The 22,023-nt window shown below is 37.6% G+C and overlaps 1 protein-coding gene and 1 non-coding gene across 2 annotated transcripts in view; both read left to right on the top strand.

The window, feature by feature from the left end:
• Positions 1–22,023, top strand: part of PDE3B (phosphodiesterase 3B) — an 87,502-nt gene that overhangs the window by 15,783 nt on the left and 49,696 nt on the right. The gene's annotated exons all lie outside the window — the stretch shown is intronic.
• On the top strand, positions 12,950–13,136 carry LOC118168721. Its single transcript, XR_004751759.1, has one exon. It is a non-coding gene; the product is annotated as a U2 spliceosomal RNA (small nuclear RNA).

Raw genomic sequence — 22,023 nt, 5'->3', positions numbered from 1 at the left:
GTAGGAGTAGGACACTATTTGGTATTTAATCTTGCAGGCCTTATAGTAAGGGACTGTGTTTTTTCAGCAAAGTCTGTGAAGTTCCATATGATTCATGGGAAAATATTTGTTTTGTGTATGTTGTGGTCTCCTGACCTGGTAAGTCAACTTGTCTCATACTGGACGTTCTGCAGCTTTTAGAACCAGACATGTAGGGGGGTGCTATGAAAGAAAAGGCTCGCTTCCATCTTCTTGTGATCATGAGGCAAGCAAATCCATAACCAGGTCTTTGAAACTCTTACACTATGCAATAGTTTGTAGAAAATCCACTGCAAATGCCAAGGAGGTGACTGATAGTCCATTATTTCTTTATGTTTGTAGCTAAAATGGCCAGCTGTCAGATGACCTAGAGTAGACAGTTGTGTGTGTCAGGAATATTTTCATGCTTTTCAGAGCAATACAAAGGGGTTTCTCTTCATTTTGTTTTCTGATATCACAGTTATGTTCTTAAATGATCATTAGAGTCACCTAAGATTATTATTATTATTACTATTATTTTTAATATTGTTACTCCCATTGCCTAATTTGAATAGTTTTCTTTCAGGCCTTTTTGTTTCCAAGCCATCTTTGCCAGTCACACAGCCTTGTAATGTCATTACTACAGGCAATAGAGATAGTGATGTAGAGCTACTACACTTCATCAGCTCCTTTTTCCCAATGGTAAAATATCCTTGTTTCCCCTGAGTAGAACGTTTCTCTACAGCTCCACCCCTAGGAAATCCCAAGTTCATCCTGCATTAAACCTGTTAGTGGGCTTCGTTGTTTGTTTTGGATTTTTTTATTATTATTATTTTTAGGGTGAAACCTAGGGGGAAATAAAGGGAAACATGTTTTTGGTGTCTCTGAGAAAAATAAAATAAAATCCTGGCATGACACAAATCTTCCTTTCCTATTTTGTGGTTTTCAACCTTTATTTATTGTCTATGTCCAAGTAACTCTTCCTCAATTTCTTTAGTGTCAGGCTTCACCTCAATCTGTTTGGTATCTGCATGGAATTTGAGTCCTTAATTCATCAATATAACTTAACAGTTGTCTAAAATGCTGTGGAACAGACAGCTTGTTTCTCATTCTCATTGCCTTAGATGACAGCTGCAGGTGGTCTTTCTCAGACTTCATATCCCACTTATCTTCTCCTGGGATACTAATTTTATTTAAATAAATAAACCTGATTTACAATGTTGTTCTTGGTGTACAGCAGCTATTTAGAGGAAATGTTTGCTGAGATGTACTTTGGAGGCAGGGATTTCAATGGCTTTTAAGGTCAAGTGATATCACTAACAGTTCCATACCTTTTGTATTTGTCTCTGTTATCTTCTTTTAGCAAGCCTTCCTCATTTATTTTTTTCACACTTTGATTTTATTTTTTTGTTTCCCTTTGACTTTTTCTACTGATAACACCCCCAGCAGAATTAACTAAAACCTATGGTTCAACAGCAGCTTCTTTGCTTGGAAGGTACAATTGCAGTGCAAGTTGTAACCAAAACTTTGTGCTCTGGTGTTAGAACATCTTAATGATATACGTATATACATATATTATGCTAAGAACTATATTCAATTTATATCAATCTTCACATAGCCGTTAAATATACACACACACACACCTTTAGACATATCTTTTCTAATCTGAACATCCCTACTCAACTATTGCAATTGCCTGAGTGCTTCGTAGTGATTCCACTGGTGGGAGTGCTCCTTCCCAGCGCTGCCTGCTCGTTCCTGCCCTGGCCCCATCCCCCTCTGTGCTGACACAAGCATTCATGAGACTACGCAGTGAACTAAATTGGGGAACTAATCCGTGTTAAAACTAATCAGTTCTTTTTGTAGTTCCTTGCCATGTGTCTGCCTGAATGCTTTTGCTGCATAAGGAGGGAGTGACACGGGTTGGGAATGAGCAGCTGGGGGGGGGGGGGGGGGGGGCCAGGACTGCTCCTTTATTGTGACGATGCTGATTTAAGGCAACTAATGGCAACGCAGTGTAAAGAATGGGTGTGTTAGAACTTCCTACCAAATAATTCAAAATAACATCCCCTCACCCCCAAAAACTTCTGTGTGTTTTCTATGTCTTGATTGAACTCCATGTCCTGCATTTTCTGCTTGAAATGAAAGGAATAGGAAGCTTCAGTATTAGATAGCTGGAATATGGCTAACGGGTACTGAAAATGAAAGATATTAAGCAATTGCTGTCATGCGTGGTACCAGGTCTGCCATCTATAAAATATACATGAAGTCCCTGAATGGAAAGGTGTAATTTAGATATCTAAGTTAGCCTTGTATGCTAAGTGAGGAAAACAATTTAGGATTGTGTTGTAACAGACAGAATCATACCACATTTGCAGGTGAGAACAGAACTAATTGGTAAAGGGCGCACGTTAAGCCAAATTCTTTCTCATTCCTGGGTATTTGGCTTTCATTTATAACAGTGTGTAATGTTGTTAAGTTTATGTGAAAAGCCTTTGCTACTTTCAGAGTGAAGTAAAATAACATAAAACTGTGAAAGCACTATTTTGGGTCACCTTATGAGTCTCGTACTCAGCAATTCATCATGCATCTGTCCACAGGGCTAAGTAATGTAATATGGTAATGGAAAAAGGCTATTATCTTAGAATGTAGAAGTCCTGTCGTGCTGACTCAGGAAGTATGGCTCTCCCTCTTTGGTGCTCTTAGGTGCTTTGATAATTTTTCTGTCTGCTTTTGCGAGTAGTTAAAGTTTCAAATAAGTAAATTGCTAGAGTAAGAAAGTTTCAGTCTAGCTCTCTGCAGTAGCCTTCCTTGGCTCTTTCTTCTTATGTTGCCAAAAATTCACATATACGACGGCAAGAAAAAGGAAATTGTGTTCAAAATAAACATTTCTTATTAATAGTTCAAGCTCAAACTGAACTTCATGGGGCAAACAGGTCCCATAACTTTGTTCTTGCCTGCTTCAGAGTTCTATCAGGTTTATAATTTTCTGTAATATAGAATTGTGCTGTCCAATCATGTGTCACTTATTATTTTCATAATAACTCGGTGTTATGTTCATGTTATAGAGGTGTTTGCATATATGTTCTTTTCCACCATCCCAGTAAAATCACCAAAGTAAAAGGCATTAGCCATCGCTGTCAGTGTTCTTTGCTGGAGGGCTTAGGAATGGAGAAATGGAAGCAGGTGCACCACACTTCTGACTTCAGCTTTTGAATAATTTATCTGTTGGGGAGTATACGCAAATGGCTTCAGATAATCTGCTTCTGATGTGATGTTTCTGAGGTTGTTTTCTACCTTGTGCTCAAGGTTTGTGCTCAAAGAGAAGCTCTCGTGAAAGCACTTGCACTCCTGTCACTTAGAAAAGTTTTAGTTCTACATCTTTATGAAATCCAAAACAGCAGATCTTTCATTGTGCAACTAATAATGTTTTTCTAATACAAGGACAGTGTCTGATCACCTAATTCAGGTATTGGTTCCCCCCCCCACCCCCAAATAATAGGGAAGATAAAGTAGACATTTGCATTTACGTTCACATTTTTTAAACCCAAAGCATCAACTAAATTATTGATTGTATCAATGCTTGTCAAAGATTAAACCCAGAAGTGAGAGTAAACAGTAAGAAACAATAAACTGGAGGGAAAACTTTAATCACATAAAGAAGAAATATGACTATAACCAAAAGAAGCATAAAGCTTAGAAGTGAACTAAATCAAAAGTTGATTAAATACAACACTTCATGTTCAAAGAACAGGCTAAAGCCTGATCAGCATGGTGATTCTTTATATTTTTTGATTTTCCATGCCAATTATTCCTAGCCAGAAGGTGGAGTTAGAACCCTTTTTTGATTAGGTAAAAATAAGGATTTTGCAGTTCTTAGTGCTTTATCTATTTTGTTAGCAACTGGTACAAGACAATCTGTTCTGGACAATGCTGCGTGAAGTATGGAGTGTCCAGGTTCTTCTGTCACTGGAATTCCCTGAATGTGGTCTGTAAGAGTTTTTTAAATAGTATGGCCAGCTGGCAGAAATATGCTGGACTTAGAAGCAAAGGCTTCTAAATTGAAAACATTATTAGAAAAATATTGCAAGTAACAATTGAGAGAAATTATTTGTGGAGTGAGAGTTGGGCAACAACTGCTGAAGAATGTGAGTGTCCCTTAGCAGTCATACATTATAATGACTACCCAAAAAGATAACGATCCTACACCGTTTTAAGAAAAGGGGTACAGTGATTACAGTTTGTGATCATTTCATAAAATCTTTATCTAATGCTGTTAACAGTACAAATGAGACAATTTGCAGCATACTGTGAAACCTGCTGAGGAAACTGGGTGAGCATGAGTGGATATCTTGCATTGAATTGCATTCTGCCATTAATCTTTTTTTGACTAATTGAACATTTGGAAAAGTAGCCTATAATGCTCAGGTATTTTGCCAATGCTCCTTTTTGTGTCTGATGAGCTGTCAGAAGCTGAATGTTTTGTGAAATTTAGCCAATGTTTTCTGCAACTGGTCAATGCTGACAGGGATCCAAACCAAGGTCAAACAAGGTAATTTCAATCTGACTTCCCTGCCTTGTTTTCTAACCTGCACCATCTGGGAGTCGGCACTGAAAAAAATTTTCCCTTGTATGTTAATGTCTTTGTTCTCCATGCAAATGTCCTGTGTGTTGATTTGATTAATTCATTAGTCCTGTAGGGGCTGAGGAAAATTCAGGATTACCCTTTTATATATTGACCAGAAACATCAAACAGAAGTGATTTGAGTCTCTTAAGTGTTTTATTATATTGGTATTGAATACAGCTTGATTCACAATAAAGTTACGGAGGGTTATAGATCGTGTTGCTAAACAAAATCCCCACCCACAACCTGTAATGGATTTGTATTTATTAGACTTGATTGTATAAAAAGTAACTTTGCTGTGCAAGTGTCCCAAGAAAAGGAGGAGTACAGGGTTCTCATTTCACCAAAACACTTAGAGATAGCATTCCTAGTAGATAATATTTTGTCAGAAAATGTCTAAGAAGTATTCAAAATGTTTTACATTTTCAATAGGGAAACTAGGAATATTGAGATTATCGTGAATACCGTGTATTGAGTGGATGCGGATTTTGTTTTCCATTTTATAACTCTTTTCTAAGATGTGTAGCTTTTTTGGTTTTATTTGATCGAAAGATTGCCGCATTCTGTTACTCAGTAATGACTGTCTGGTTTGGTAAGTAAATCCATATACCCCTAATTCTAAAACTTATGAACATTAGACTCTTTTTTACTTTTAATAAAACATTTTGCTTTTCCCACTCTGTTTTCAAATCTGTATATTTAATGGCTAACCTGGTATGGTGTGTCTAAGTACAGTAAAACGTCCCGTATGTTCACACTGAAGTCTCATAACTTCAAAACAGCTACACAACCTTTTTTATATTAACAAAACTATCGTCAGTGAAAACTATTGTCCAAAATTTTTGAAATGGACAGTTTAACCTCCTAAATTCCGTGTTTTTTTTTTTTTTTTTTTTTTTGTCTTTAGAAACATGTTGCTTAGTATTCTGACTAGTTTCAGCATCTGCATAAACTGTACAGCGTGCTTCTTTCCTTTAAACATTAATAATCCTTTTTAATAGCCATTTATACACACTGAGAAACTTAATTTTCTAGTTTGCAAACTAGTAGTTCATTTTCCATTTCCTGATGCAATTAATTTAAATAGTTTAAGTGTGATAGCGACGGTTAACATTGTTTAAGCGTAATAGTGTGAGTCAGTCTTAGTGTTTGCAATAACAAGTTTTCACGTCACTATTTTTTTAAGCAGCAGTACGATTTAATTTTTTTGCATTGAAGCATAAATCAGTGTAACTGTTCCATTCTGCAAATCAGTGGATATTTCTTTCCTAGTTAGCTTTTTCTGGTCTTAACTAATCTGTTTTGGTAAACTCCAGGTTGAGTGTCCTCAGCTTGCACTACCTTTTGAAAACACAGTCCTTTCAAGAAGTCAAAGCATCTTTAAACTATGTAAATGATTGGTGAAGTTTATCTGACAAGACAAAAAGCTTTAAAGAAATAATTCATGCTCTTTTATTTTACCTTCTTCTTAAATACAAATAAATGACACTGCCCCATGCTGTCAAATACCTGTACCTGGAAAAGAAATTTGTTCCCTTACCCCAGGCATCTAGTGTTTTCCTGGCACTCTAAATTTCTATTTGGTACTTCAAGTTGGAGCTACCTCTACAGATTAATTTGCTGGCAATATAACCCTGTATTAAATTATGACCTTAACATTTCCTAAATATTTATAGGTACCTCTGCAAGAGTTTTTTTTTTTTTTTTTTTTTTAACTACTAAAATGCGTACCAAGTAGTGTATGTGGGTGTATATGGTGTGTGTGTGCACAGCCACCAGCATGACTGGTGTCATCTAAGCACCTCTTTGTCTTTTGTAATCATCCATCCTTAGCACCTTTGAATCCATTGGCCTTTCAGTTAGATTTGACAGAGAACAATGATCTTGAACAATACATTTCCTGTACACTTCATGAAAATCAGTAGCCAGCAAGCCTACTAGCACCCTCGTTACGAGAAATACCAAAGGAACCACAAAAGACAGACAGAGTGAGTACTCTAAAAAAGGGAAAACGGAGCACTTAAAGTGTGCAGCTCCAAGGTGCCAAGTCATTTAGTCATAAGACAAATGTTCTTAGGATTTCATCACTTACGCTCCTCACAGAACTACTTATCCCTTTTTCTGGAAAGCATGCTTACTCTTAAGATGTTTTATTCAAGTTTTGGGAAGATGGTCTTCTATGTAGTGCAACACGATGGCGTATTTCCTGTCACACTATCGGACTCTCTTTGCTGTTCTTCAGTCTTTCCCAGTTTCAGAAACAAGCTGTCTGGTGATAGCAGCCTCATGATCAATGAAATGTTGTCTTATTTATTGGCCAATTTACTTATCCTCTGAGCCTTTCTCACAGTAGACTACAACTTGCTTGTTTGTAACAGAGTTAGCTTGCTAGATGGGAACAGCAGTAGCCATGGCCCCTCTTTGGAGGAAGCACTTGAACAATTTTTGCTTTACAAAACAGTTACAGCAGCTTACAAAACTGCTTACAACAGTTTTGCTTTACAGTGAAGCATGAGGCATGCTTCCCTGCCATTGCTGGGGTATGACAGCAAGCTGCCTTGCTGGATTTTATTTTGTTGTACCTATTCAGAAGCAGAGGAGTAGGTCACAACCTATTCTTGGGGAGCCCTGAATAGCAGAACAGACAGCAGATAAAAGCAGTAGCAAAGCAGTTTGCTTTGCAGGGAAAGGAGGAATTCTTACAGGACTCTTTGCACAAATTAATAACAGTGATTCCCATTCATTTTTCTCACAGTCTCGTCTGATGTACCAAGTTATTTTTTTCCCCTTTGAGAAAAGTGACTTGTGTGTGACTGAAGTACGTTTGCCATTGTATCTCATAGGTCATCACATTGTTAGCAGATAAGATGTGTACTTGTAGATTCTGAATGTTGTCTGTTTCAGCAGAGAAGTGATTTAAAAAAACAATTAATTAGCTAACATTATGACAGGGAGGATGAAGAAGGAAACAGAATATAGGTATTTAAAACTTGGCTGTTTCCTAAGGCTAGTTATAACAACAGCAAAATTGAATTGTTCAGCCTGGAGAAGAGAAGGCTTCGGGGAGACCTCATTCCAATACCTACAAGGGGCCTGCAGGGAAGCTGGGGAGGAACCCTATCAGGGACTGTAGTGATAGGACAAGGAGTATTGGTTTTAAAATAAGAGAGGGTAGGTTTAGATAATCTATTTGGAAGAATTTCTTTACTCCAACAGTGGTGAGGCCCTAGAACAGGTTGCCCAGAGAAGCTGTGGATGCCCCATCCATGGGAAGTGCTCAGGGCCAGGTTGAGTGGGGCTTTGGACAGCCTGGTCTGGTAGGAGGTGTTGCTGCCCACGGCAGGGGTTAGGAATCAGATGAGCATTAAGGTCACTTCCAACCCAACCGTTCTGTAATTCTATGATTTCTTAGTAAGTGTTGCCTTTTTATGGGATATGGAACTGGTATTGAAAAGGCGTAGTTCTAACTTAGAATTCTGCAAGCGTGTGCTTAGTGCGTGGACTGCCCTTTCAGCAATAATCTGGACACTTGCTTGTGGGCCTTTGCTTCTTATCATAAGTTAAATTTAAAATATCTGAGAGGCTTCTGACTGTTGGGAGGTTTACCAGCAGTGAGGCTGGGGTGACAGTCTCCTGCTGGTGCTGTCCGTCGAAGCACTGTTGAACTGTCTTGCAGCCCTTCAAAATTCCTCATAGTATAGAAGAGTTGGAACAGCCAGCTGTTCCCTTCAGCACCTTGATTGTTTCCAGACACAGCAGCAGAAAAAATGATGCTTTGTTTCCCAAGGGTGTTAGAAAGCTGGCAACCCGTTTCTTAGCTGTCGTGGTGGGAGGTGTGATGGAAAGTAAGTTCAGATTCCTGGAAAAGTAGGCTGGAGAGCCCAGACAGCAAGCTGGAGTGATTTCTGAACAATCACAGAATCAATGAGGAAGGCTTCGGTGAATTTAGTAGAACCAGTTTCTCTTTAGACTTCTCTGTCTGATTTCCAGGTAAACTAATTTTGGAATAGATGGTCTTTGAAAGCCCCTTGCAACAGAAATATTCAATTCCATTCTACTCAGACCTTTTGTTGTTGTCAGTTCAGTTGTTCAGTTTGCTCAGTTCTGTTGTTCAGTTTGGGATCAAATAACAATTTTTGGCCCAAATTATTTCTAGACCTTGTCCAGAAACAATATTCTTGTGTTGAAATGGCAGGTGCAGCTTTGTCCCTTTCCTGACAGCAGACCAAAAAAAAAAAAAAAATAAAAATACTTTGAGGTGAATGAAATCAACGTCAAATTGATGTTGCTTGCTGCTTTTCCTTGCTTTGATTTGAGAGAATGTGGGGATGAATTGTGTGAGATGGTCTGCATGTCTTCAAGTTAATGTTTCAAAAATGAGGATTATCCCTGTTTACTGTCTTTTATGTAGTTTTTCCACTTTGCATATTGATGGTGGCTTGGCAGGGAGTATGGGGGGAGTGGTCCTGGTTTTGATCACTTCCACTTGATACAGCATGTGTTCCAGTAATCCTTTCCAAAATTATAGTAGTTTTTATGTTAGCTTGAAGAAAGGAGGAGACTTTTTCTTTCGGTGCAGTTTTTCAGTCAGAGATGTGTACAATGAAAAACTAGTAAAAAGCATAAACAACCCCTTGTCTGAGAAACTAATTATATGTCAGGGGCTGAGAGTGAATATGCGTTATTCATATTTATATATATTTTGACGTATAGCTGTATGTTAAGACAATATGAAAATAAACATTGTTTTTGTAATACTGACTCATTTTTCAGGTTTCTCCTCTGCAATGGTCTTTTCCTGGCCATTCTAGTTTTAGCTTCTTTCTTCATGTTTTCCTAGAGCCAGCAGGAGGAATGCTGTGAGCACATGTGGTACAGACTCTCTCTGTTCAGATGTCTAACGTTACAGTGCACTGGGATTCCCATTAGGCCCAGCTCTAATGAGAACTCCTTAAATTCCATAGCCTGAAGCTGGAGAGTGCCTGCTATAGGTGTAATATGTGAACTGAGCACTTCCAATAATATTTTTTTTAAGCTTGTGCAAACCATTCAAAGTTGTGTGTGGTTTTTTTTTCTTCAATAGATTTTGACAAGTGTAACAAAAACACATTCTTCATATCTGTACCTTGCTATCAGTTTTCAAGAACTAGCACCAAAGCATGTTGCTGTAATACACATTTTGTAATTTTAATACAGGTGAAATATAATTTGTTTAGAATAATTCCAAAAAAATAGCCAATCTTTTCTTGCAGAAATAAAAATGAATTGGAGGGGGCAGAGGGGAAAGAGAACAGTGGACACCTTGCACTTAATTTGCAGTGTTCTGTGATTTGGACCCTTAACCATTTAGCAATGGCTTATAACCATTCTGCAATGGTTACAAACCCTGTAATTTATTGTTACAGAATGGAAAGTATCAGGCGATTCAAAACGTGGGCTCCAATTTGTAAATCGCTATGGACTGACAGAAGAAAACTGTTTATTCAGTTTTCACATACATTCTTTCTAAATTAAAGCTCTGGGACTGAAAAATTAAGTTTGAGAAGCTGTCACAAACTACTTTTGCAGCTCTACAGGTTTATGTTTATTCTTGAAGGTCTTCAGAATAATTTTTGTCTCAGGTTATTTAAAGCAGAGCACTGTACAGTAGAGCAGTAGAGCTCTACTATATAGTAAATGCTGTCCTTAAATGCTAGACTTTCTAAATATTTGTCTATTTGGAAAAAAAAAAAAAATGATGGGATGATTATTTCTATTGCTGCAGGTTGTTTTGTGAGATCTTTTTGCTTTCCTGCTCTGGGAACAACAGAGCTTTGTCCCCATAAACAGTTACCCGATGAAGTTGTTACTGGATTTCAATTTTTGTTTACAGATTAAACAAGTGAAAGAAGCTGAAAGCTTGCATTCCAAAACCGGTGACTTACGGGGAGGGGGGAATTGTACCCTTTGAAATAGGGAAAAACAAATCTATTGCTCTTGGTGGAGTAATAATGACTGTGAATTTTTTATGCAGGTCAACGTTCTTAGAAAATCCAACGAAGCTTTTAGAAAATATTTTTTGTAGGTTTATAGATTTGTAAGTCCTTTCCTGAAGCTATGGTGAGTCCTGCATACTGTCATTCTCGTTCAATTGTAAACATAGTTTCGGTACTACCACTTTTGCACCAAACGCTGTTCCTAAGCGACTGCTGACGTCAGTTGGTGCAGCACAAGAAGGTTTGTGTGTTTATCTGCTGTGGGCAGACTCTTAGAAAAGACGAAAGTATTTAACTAGATTAGGCTGAAGAGGTTGCTGCTTTAAATAAGCATACGTACTGTTTGCAATGTCATACTTCATTTTTTCTATGTTTTATTTTGATTAGCAGTTGTATCTTCTTTTGCATATGCCACAGTATCCAGTTTGCAGGAGGGGATCAGGAGGGGTACATATTCTTGTTGCAGTTGCTTTAAAGGGAAAGCATTTCTTCTCCTTTTCTATAGCATAGTTAGAATCATTTAAAAGGAGCATAAACGTCATAGCATAGAGATTTCGATACCTGATCACAAGGTTAGAAATTAGGAGTATTAGAAATGAAAGCAGGCGTACAATTTCCAGTTCAAGTGAAACATATTTACTCAGAGATTTTTGGCTAGAGTCTATACATTTAGAAACACTGGAATGATACTCTTGGAATATTTTGCTGCATGCTTTTGTGTTAAACAAAATCAGAGTATAGCTGGTTTAGGAACTGTTGTGAATTTTTGTTTGTTCTTGGTTTTACTTGCAACACACCCACGCTGAATAAAAATTACCTGGGGGGAGAGGAAGGGAGAGGGAAGAAAAAAACCTCACCGTTGTATGAAAGTGAAGGAAATAGTAGTGGGACTGCAGTTAGGGCAGTCCAAAGAGAGAAGCCACACAGTTTACAGGAAGTAGTACTACACAATGATTTACTAAGGCAGGAAGAAAAATTGCAAGTGTTTCTGGTGTAAATCTTTTCTTCAGATTGAAGAATAGAAGCAGCAAATTTCAGAACTAAGTAAAAGTTGAAAACAGTTGCTCCAAATTAAATTGGACTTTTTTATATATATATATATATTTTTTTTAAGAAAATGATTGTGGGACATAGGAGCACATTGGTAAGCACAGAAGTGAAAAGCTAAATAAAATCCAGGCCAAATGTAGCTGTTTTGATGGCCTCATTGGTCTTGAAGCCCACTTCATTTTTATTTTATTTTATTTTATTTTTTTTTTTACGTTTCCTGCACTGGCATATTGTGTTATCTCATTTGGCCTTGAAAACCTCCGAGGATGGAGGCTGCACAGCCTCTGGGCGCTTTGCTCCACCTTGCCCTACTGCCTGTCTGTCTGAGAAACTTTCCCCTTTTATCTAGTCGGAACCCCTCTTGTTCCAACACTGACTCGTGTCCTCCCACTGTGCCCCACTGGGTACAGCCTGGCTGCCATCTGGACAAGGACACCAAGGACACCATCCTAAAGGACGCTGGCAGGTGGCTGGTACATCCCCTCGAAGCCACCACTTCTCCAGGCTGAACAAACCCATATGCCCCAGCCTCCCCTCACAGAGTCGAGTTTCCTGTCCTCCGGTCATCTTGGTGGACCTCTGCCAAACTTGCTCCATTTTAATGATGACTTTTTGTGTTGGAGAGTCCAAAACTGGATGTAGTGTACCAGGTATGGTACCAAAGGAGCTAAGCAGAGAGGAATAATCCCTTCCCTTGATCTAATGGCTGTGTTCTTGTTAGTGCAGGACAGGATAAGGCTGGCATTCTTTGCTGCCAGGGTGCGCTGCTGGCTCGTGTTGAGTCCCTCATCCTTTTCAGAAGCGCAGCTCCCCTGCCTGTGCCTTTGCAAGGGATTCTTTCTGCCCAGGTGCAGGACCTCACCGTGTCCCTGCTGAATTTCCTGACTCCAATTGACCCCTTCCTTCAGCCTGACTGGGTCCCTCTGGATGGCAGCCTTGCCCTTGTGTAGACAGTCTGCTTCACCCAGTTCGGTGTCATCTGTGAGCATGTCTCGTAAATGTTTTCCGTTATTCAGAAAAACATAGTTGGTTTTATTTATTTAAGTGTTTGTGAGTGCTATTACTTATTTGCCCTTGGTGATTCTTTTTCAAGGTCTTCAATGAATTTTCATCCCCCTTAACAATATTTTCGTATGATAAAAATCTCTTCTTCAGTTTTCAGTAACGAGGGAGGAGTTAGGAAATGACATCTAATTCTGTGAACTTTTCCCAAAGAAATTTTGAAGTCACTTAGGAGTTTTGTTAGTGTAAAAGAGTAAAAATGGCTCAGATCAAGAGTCCATGTAGCTTAATAGTCTGTCTATAACCTCTGGTTTCTGACTGAGATCAAATTTAACATCTGTTCTTATCAGTTAAATATCTCCCACATCCTTGACTTGAAGATGTCCTATTAAACAGATTTCTGGGGACTGAAACATGGGCTAGAACTTTTTCCACAGCTCCCATGCATCTGCCTGTTATTGCAGTGTCTCCAGGAGCAGCACACCGAGGGAAAATCATTAAGAACAGTAATCGGAAGTAGCTGCTTATCGCTTCCTGTCTATTACAAGGGCTAGTGTTCAATTAAGATCATGGGGAAAAAATAAAGCAGCCATAATCAGAGGCCAATAGAAGGATGAAGAATATGAAACATATGATGCTCTTTTTTCCCCATACAGCCTTCTTATGCTTCCACCTGTTTTCAGTTCAAGGGACTTCCTGATGTGGTTTAGCTATTTAGTGCCAAGTGCCTCCCTTTCAGCTTCTGAGAACTTCTAATTTTGCCATGTCTCCACTTGAACTTACGTAAACTTTTTGCGTCCGTGTGTTCCTTTGATAAGGCAGGTTACTTAAAGAAAAAACTGCTTTCTGTTTTGGACCTGGCTCATCTTTGCCCTTTTTTAAGGGCATTTGTTTCTAGTGCTGTGAAAAAGTAGTCTTTCGTGTGTAACTTTCTACTGACTGTTCCTCGGGCTGAACTGACAACCATCATGATTTCATAGCGGTGTATGTGACACCTAGCAGTGAAAATAACTAGTTTGTTTTAAAAAAATCACTTTAATATGATTTTAGGAACAAGCGTATATCAAAGTTCATGACTTTGTGTATTCTTAGAGTGAATACATTACAGTAATAAGTAGCTTTCCTGTTTCCTGGAGGATAACTGTCTGTAGTTGCAAATTCTTGCTGCGGGATGTGCCACTCCAAGTGTTGCCCAATGATATCAGATGGTCTTTTGCAAAATACCTAGAGAAAAACGAACAGCAGAAAGATCTGTTCACTGAGAAATGATGCCATTCTATAGCACTGATTTCCTTCTGCAGGGGAAATGTGTTGATTCTGTGTAGGGTGAGAATGGCTGGAATTATTATAACAGTCTTTGCATAATTACAGAGAAATGGCTGCATCTTGGACATAAGGTCTGGGTTTTTACAAGTATTTGTGCTGCACGTTCTGCTCTTGTTCAGAGAGCAAACTGTGTACTTTTGATAATACATAGATTGTTCCAAAAATTGTCCATTGAGTGTCACTGACTTCAGGAGGCAGCCACAACAGAGATCTCAGAATACAATTCTATGAACAGAAAAAGGGTCACTCTTTCCTTGTTAGGTCATATGTTAAGAGCAGACACAAGCAAGCCAAAACAAAAAAGAAAGAAACTCATTTATGATGCATGATCTTACAATGACCCTGTTCCAAATTTTCAAAGCTATTGCTCTGGGATACCATTAAAACTTCTGTTAAAATTAATTACAATCAAAATTGTGTAACTTAAAAAAATAAATTGTTATCCACTTTAAAATTATTGCAATCTCTCCTTGAATTAAGGAAATAAAATATTAAAATGATTTATTTAAGAACACCTGTGGTTTAACTGTAATTACCTTAAATTGAGACAAAGCAACAGGCTTTTATTATTTTTCCTAATTGCAGTACAACCTAGAGTAACCATTCTGGGCTCAGGTTTCTTGGTTACCATCCTGTATGTTCTGTTTGTGAAACTATAGCTGGGCTCCACTCCAGAAACTTCTCTCTGGAAATTTATAACAGGCAAAGGGGGAAGCCTTTCTCTTTGGACTTGCAAAATAAATAAATAAATAAATAAATACCCATGCTGGTTCTTTATAATTTTTGGTAGTTTATTTGTTGGATTACTGTTTTTAGCAGTCCACTGTTACTTTTTGAAAAGTGATATTTTCAGTATCAACATTAGTAATTAACGTTAGTATTAATGCTGCATTTTTTTCTCAATCAGGCATTTTTCTTTGGTTTTCAGTACATTTAAACTGACTATACACAATTCTAAAATTGTGAAACTGCGTAGAGTCAACAGAACCTTTCAGAAGCATTTTGTTCATTTACATAAGGAAAAGAAGTTTTAGTAATGAAGAGGAATAAATTGTGGAGATGTGTTAAGCTAGTATGAAACATCCTGGAATTGGAATAGTCCTTCACTGATGATTGGCTAACAAGTGGCTTTTGCTGTTCTTTTTTGTTATACAAAGATTATGAAAATATAAATTTGATCTAATTTTGATCCTGTGAATTTCTTCGTCCCACTTTCCTTTGACTCTTGCTTTTATTCCAGACATACAATTAAACAAGTATAAAGCTAATTTCTTCAGAAATGTCCTGAAAGGCCAGGATTCTTCAATAGATATGGCTTAATTTTAGTTAACATGTATTAGACAGCAAATAGAAGGACGGTTGTCTGATAAGATTCATTTACAAAGCTATAAATTAAGTATGCTTGGATGCAAGCAGTGAAGACACTTTTTTTTTTTTTTTTTTTTTTTTTTTGCTTTTTTGGCCAGAGTAAATAATTTTGAGGTATAGTTAACATATGGCTGCCAAAAAAAGGAACGCTTTATAGATAAGCTATGCATTAATTCTGAAAGAATTAGTTTTAACTCAAATGTAGTAATACTTAGCTTAGTCTGTGGAGATAATTTGAACGCATTTTAAGGCTTTATTTTCAAATTTCTTTTTGAGTTGTTCCTTGTTGGAGGCAACCACTTTAACAGATTGTACCAAGAATGGACTCTCAGCATATTTTGCAAAGAAAGCCTAGTCATTCTCTTTCTGCTTTGGGTAGCTTTGCCTCATTGACTTATTTCAGAAACTGACCTTTCTTTTAGGCCAAAATCTCGACTGACTTACATGCTGCAGAGCAGTGGTTCCCAGACTAGATGGGATCGCTAACGGTTGCTAACCCAGTTTTGGTTCCTGTAGTTGCAAGGGGAATTTCATTCCTGACACAAAACCAAACTGCTTGTTAGTATCAGGAGTTCTCACCTTGGAAGAAATGAGGCTTAAAAGCAAAATTATCACAACATAGGAATTGAAATTGGCAACTACTCCTTTTGGAATAAAGGCAAGATGGGGATACAAGATATTTCTTCTATAGGAATCATTTACTATCGACATACTGTGACTCCTTTACTTCTTAAGGTTTCTTTCAAATGGAATTATCCCAGAAGGGGATGTACCTGGTGGTGTAAAATTTTGTGGAGACATACCTAGCTAGTTCAGGTACTGCTGAGGGCATGTTTGCAGTAGCACATAATTCTTCTCAGGCTGTGAATTCTGGGAAAGGAGCTGAGCAAATATTTAAGTATTGAGTCAATGTTGAACTCGAGCCACTGTGGCTACTGAGCTAGTACTACTTAAGCTAGTTAGCTTGTAGTTTGCAAGTTTTCTAACATGCTTCTTGCGGACTTGTATGAATGAACTAGAAGCATCTCAGTGCCTTCAACTACTACTCGTAGCTCTTCTATTGTAGTGGAAATAGGCCATATAGGGTTGTATGTCCTGTCTGTATTTTCTCGGATTTTAAACCTGAAAAAAACCTAGAGAGTTACTCATGACTGAATTTATCCAGTACTTCAAACAATCTGTTAGTTTACTGAGTTAATATAAGCTTATCAGTTATTATTTCAAAATGGGGGGGGGGCCGGGCATGAAATGTTCAGAAACATACATTTTAGATTGCCCTTAATATGTTCTCACTGTGTAGCACACAAGTCATAACAGCTGGCGTAACGAGTCACATTATGCTTTTAAATATTACTAAAACCTGAAAAATTTTGTTAACGTGATACACGTCTTAAGTTGCATTGATGTTTTAAGTAATACTTTGGTTAAATTTTATGAATTTGGGAGGAAAAATGTTTATATGCTTTAATGATATCTTGCAATGTTCTCTGACTGCAGCATTGGCTGCCTTTAAAGTCAGTGACCCAACTATTCAAAAATTAAAACCTCTTTTTTATATCGTTAATTTACTTCTCTTGTCCCCACACTGGTATTGAAATCTCTTGGATGTTGTTCTTTTGCAGTTCTGAAGTAATTTGTGGTAGAATGACCTTTGAAATATAATTTGCTTAAAAGCATGAATCTGTACTTTCCTCTTAAGATGTCTGTTCTGCATGAGAGAATTATCAGGAAGTTGTACCTCTTAAACTGGGGGAAGAAGTGGTATCATACAGTTCTTGGCCTTCAGTAGATTACATCAGCAAAGTATGTATTAAAAATGTGTAAAATACGCGTGATTCACATTAGAATTTATAAATCGTTTTGTTCTGTAAGCAGTCTGTCTAATTCTCAGTTTGAGTCATACCAACTTCGGTTGTTTTTCATAGACAGATTACAGTAGATTTTGAACCCATTGATTTTTAGTGTAATTGCTAGTACTTGAGCTCAAGAAATAATACTGAAATCTCTGTGCAGACCTGTTCCTGAACAAAGATTTGATGAATTTTTACCCAATTAACTACTGAATTTTGACTGTGGTGTTTTGTTTTGTTTTGGTTTCAAGTGAAGAACTGTGCAGCAGAAGAATCCCGGAGTAAGGGAGGTACTGGTCACACAGCAAGCTGAGCTGTCAGTGCTTAATCAGGTTGGCATGTGCTAAGGCCTTGCTAGATGTCACTCTCCTCTGTTGGATTAAGGTGCTACAGCATGTTTTTTAAACCTTGCTAATAGCTTCATTAACTATTAAAAGCGTTGAAGCAATGGTTTGATGGATTGGACCACTAGAAGGCATTACTAGATATTCTGTAACAGAAAAATGTGCTTCTAAGGTCTATAAGGATTCCTTGTTGCATTGGTAGTATGCTGGATGTTTCTGTTACATGACTTTTAATCGGGTAGTCCCTTACACAAGTCTTTATCAAGAAAGTTAAAAATTCCTAGTGGTATTATGGCTAGAAACAAAACAGTGGAAAAGCTTGCAAAAACTACCTGCTAAACCATATACAAATAAAATGTGTCATTAATTTTTGGCAGAATATCTGCCTAATGTATTATAATCTGAACTGAAGAAAGTGTGAAATTTACAAACTCATCTATGTATTTAAATAAGATTATTGGAAAACTCAGAAATTCAAACAAGTTGGCTGTAAGCTGTTGGATGATGCTGAGTGAGTGGAGTTAATATTGATATTGTAACTGGTAGATAAAAACCAAAATAAATATAAAGACAGTAAAATAAATTGGAATTTTAGAAGCTAGAAAGAATATCTTTTCATTGAGATGTACCATGCAATGTCAATTCTGTCAAGAGTTACTACTGAATATCTAAGTCAAGTGTTTGAGTAGTAAGATAAATGTTTTGTACAGATAATGTGAATATATATCTTAAGCTGTGTATGTATATATGAACAACTATGGAAACTACACATGAACAACTATAGAAACTCCTCTAGGCACTTCTCTGCTCCTCTGCTATCAGCTAAGAAACTAGCTAAATAAATAAGAGTTTTTGTTTTTGTTTAAAGTTTCAAGAAGACTTGTCCCATCAGAGATCCATCCTGTATTTTGTGGCACCTTGAGAACTTTAAACTACATTATCTTTATGTAAACTGGTTAGATTTTCTGAGGGTGTGATGCTCAGATTAAATCTTTACATACCATCAATGACTGTTTATTGAAGCTGCCAATCGGGAAAACAGAAAATGAAAAGCAACTGTTAGGTTCTTCCTGGGAATATTCAGAATCTGCTTTAAGATAGCAATTGGAGATCGTCCCTGTAACGGTGATTGCAGTGTCAGAGTTCATACTGGAACAATGCAAACCAGAAGATGCACTACACTTGTGCTTAAATGGCAAATTTATCGGTCAGAAAGTTTGTTAAGATAAAAGAGGGAAGTAAATAAAGCGAAATTCCTGCAGACAGCATTGGGACTACTCAAAGACATCATACTGGAAACTTCAGGCAAAAGCATGCCTTTTTTTTTTTTTTTTTTTTTTTAAACTTGAAAACAAACATTCCATGATAAAACAAGGCAGCAAAAGAGGCTTAAAGGAAAAGTAAGCATTCCTGAAAGAAAGTTAGGCTTCTGTCTAGAACAGACAGGTTGAATCTAATAGTCTGAGGCAGATGAAAAATAATCTGAAGAGCAATGTTCAGAAAATATAAAGATCAGTGGTAATATTTCAAATGCATTAGGAGCTTGAAGTCTGAGTGTCTTTAGGACTGATGAGCTCTCAGAAACAGAGGGAGAGTCTGTATAAAGATGAGGCCATAGCAGGAAAAAAAATTATTTTTCATATGTTCACTGTGAGAGGACTTGGAGAACATTCTGTCACTGGAAGTTTACAGGCAACATTTCAGAGGATTTAAGTGTTTTTAATAAAAACAGCAAAATGTCAGGACCAGATAGTGCAGGCCCGAGGTTCTCAGATAAAAACTAAGACTGAAATAATTTAATTGTTGACTGCAATGTGCAGCTTTTTACTTAACATGGGTGAGGTCCCAGTGGAGTGGAATACAGCTGATGTCATATCACTTTATGGAAGTTCCTAGGAGAGCTCTTAAAAACTGTTAGCCAGTAATGACAATTTTAATAGGAAGCAAAATGGTAGAAATCATAACAAACATTAGTATTATTCATTTCAGATAAATATGGTGTTTTGGGGGAGAGTCAACACTACTTTTGTTAGCAAGTCTTGCAGCAAACAGAACTGCAACAGTTTTTGGAAGGGGTCAGCAAGTCTGTAGATGATAAAGATCCATCTGACACTGGCAAGAGTGGAAAAGGAAAGAGAAAGGGGTAACAGTTAGTAAAAGCTATTGCAACAGATTTCGTACAAGGAAGGATTTATGGACTGTGGCTGCAGCAGGACGAAAGGTATCTATAGGGGGAGCACGACAGTGGTCAGTGAAATCTTGAATGACAGGGAAAGCCAACTTCCCAAGGTTTGAACTGGATCCAACAGCCATGTAGTTCCCTGTATCCTTCTGCTTGTCTTTAAAAGTTGGGTAACAATCCTCTGCTCACTCTGGGTTTTCAGAGACACCAGACATCCAGTGGAGACATCCCACCTAGTCCAGTCCAGCTTGCTTAATCATCCTCAGCTTGATCTGCCTCTGCTCTGGATTGCATTGTGGGTGCTACCCTAACCTCTGTAAGCAGACCAGATAGCTGGGAAGCTTGAGGCCAAGGGAAAGAAAGCATTGGGCATGTTGGACTTATCTGAAGTGGACTTGGCCTATAATTTCGGCTCTGAGCTTGGGCTGTGCCCCAGAACTGAACAGGAGGATGGTTTCTTCCACTCTTTATCTCTTCCTTGGCTTGTCATGCATGATTTTATAAGGGATAAGTACTGAAAGTGGGTGTGGGGGAGAAAATACAATAAAACATTTTGGTAAGCAGAAGGATAGAAGCTGGGAGCTGGGTCTGAAGGAGAGGAGTTTCAAATGGTGGTTTGAACATGCATAAGAATGTGATATTTTATATCTGCACTAATGAGATTGACACGCTAGACGAGGAGATTATGATGAGGAGCTTGAGGAGTAAACATAATTAGAGAGAGATGAAGGAATGGGAATAAGCAGGCAAGAGATGGGTCTAGATTTATGCTAGAAGGGACAAGGCTGTAAATCTTGTATTTGGGAGAGCAAACAAAAGTTTGTGCCTGCTGTGGAATGCTGCAGCTGGAGCCTGAAAGACACTGTCCCCCCCCCCATTGCAAGCAAGACCTGAGAAGTGCTCCTATGGCTTTTTAATATTCATCTGAACAAAAGATGTTAAGCTGACTTGTACCCTTCCTCGCTCCAGTGGCACAGATCTGCTGATAGCTAGTCACTCCATCAATGGGATGACGTGTGATGGAATTCAGGAGTTTTGGTTTGCCTTCTTGAGAGGAATTGGTAGCAGGAATAAAAAAAAAAAAATCCTTAGGTTTTGGAGGAGAAAAATTAATGTGAGATCTGGGGTGAGTCACAAAAATCTAACTTTCATAGGTGGTTACTAATTGTATGGATATTTTTGTTGTTGTTGTTTTTCTTTGAGACTGTGGATCTGATTTGCAATAATGGTAACCGTTCTTGGCTATCGACGATACCTTGAACATCTAAAATCTATGTGAGTGGTGAAAGAAACTGCGTTCAGTTCTTAGCCATCTAAATTTATCATGATGATTTTTAGTCTTTTTCTATCTGCAATACAAATCAGTAAAGTACTTCAATATCTTCTGAGCATTTTGTAACTAAATTTGTGGGAATGTTTGTAAGTGTTACTGTAAGCACTATATAAAAGGCAGAGGAAGTATATTTGTTGAGTGATTTTGAACTGCATTCAGGAAGGATGGGGCCATACTCTGAACAATACAGAAGCAGAATACTATACTCATTCTGTGGACCTGATCTGTTGTTTTTTTTTCAAGTGTGACAACTGATGTTTTGCTGTATTCCTCTTGACAGACTGAACTCCTATCTCACTAAGTCATCTGTAAATCCCTTGCAGCTAAATCCTCTCGGTATTTTGAGTTAGTGTGTATGCTTCTATTTCTATTTAGGAAATATCGTGCTAACGTGTATGTAAGCATAACTATTGTGTCAGATTAGGCTATTTTATGAGATTAAGGATTTCATAGGTATACATTTTCTCCACTGAATTTTGAAAAATGCATTCCATTCACTTGAGTCAGTGATGATGAACTACATACACACATCACCAAAAAGGAATGTGACAGCTAATTAAACAATTGTTCTTCTGCAATGGAACAAGTTCTGTAGCTCATGAATTGAAATTATTATAATGCATCCGCATATGGCAGTGCTATTGTGATCCTAAAACATTAACCACAATATTTTTAATGTCAAGAACAGTGTGAGTGCTGCTTGTAAATTATACATCTGTATTACAATTAGATGCAAGTATGTTATACTATACATTATTGTACATCATCTTTTCATATTTCAGTTATAATATTGGATTTTCGTGTGCGTTAAAGCACTGGAATGCTTATAAGAAACCTGCATTTATGCTTTACAGTTTTGCTGGAAATGTTACAATACTAACGGCTCTGAACTGACTTCAGGTGTATGTGATTATGATGAAGCCTTTGATTTTCCAGCATTTATCTTTTTTTTTTTTTTTTTTTTTTTTTTT

Source organism: Oxyura jamaicensis, chromosome 5 (assembly GCF_011077185.1).
Source record: "Oxyura jamaicensis isolate SHBP4307 breed ruddy duck chromosome 5, BPBGC_Ojam_1.0, whole genome shotgun sequence".
In the NCBI taxonomy this organism is placed as follows: Eukaryota; Metazoa; Chordata; class Aves; order Anseriformes; family Anatidae; genus Oxyura; species Oxyura jamaicensis.
The sequence above is the reverse complement of the archived record's forward strand: the minus strand, read 5'-3'. Positions and strand labels throughout refer to the sequence as shown.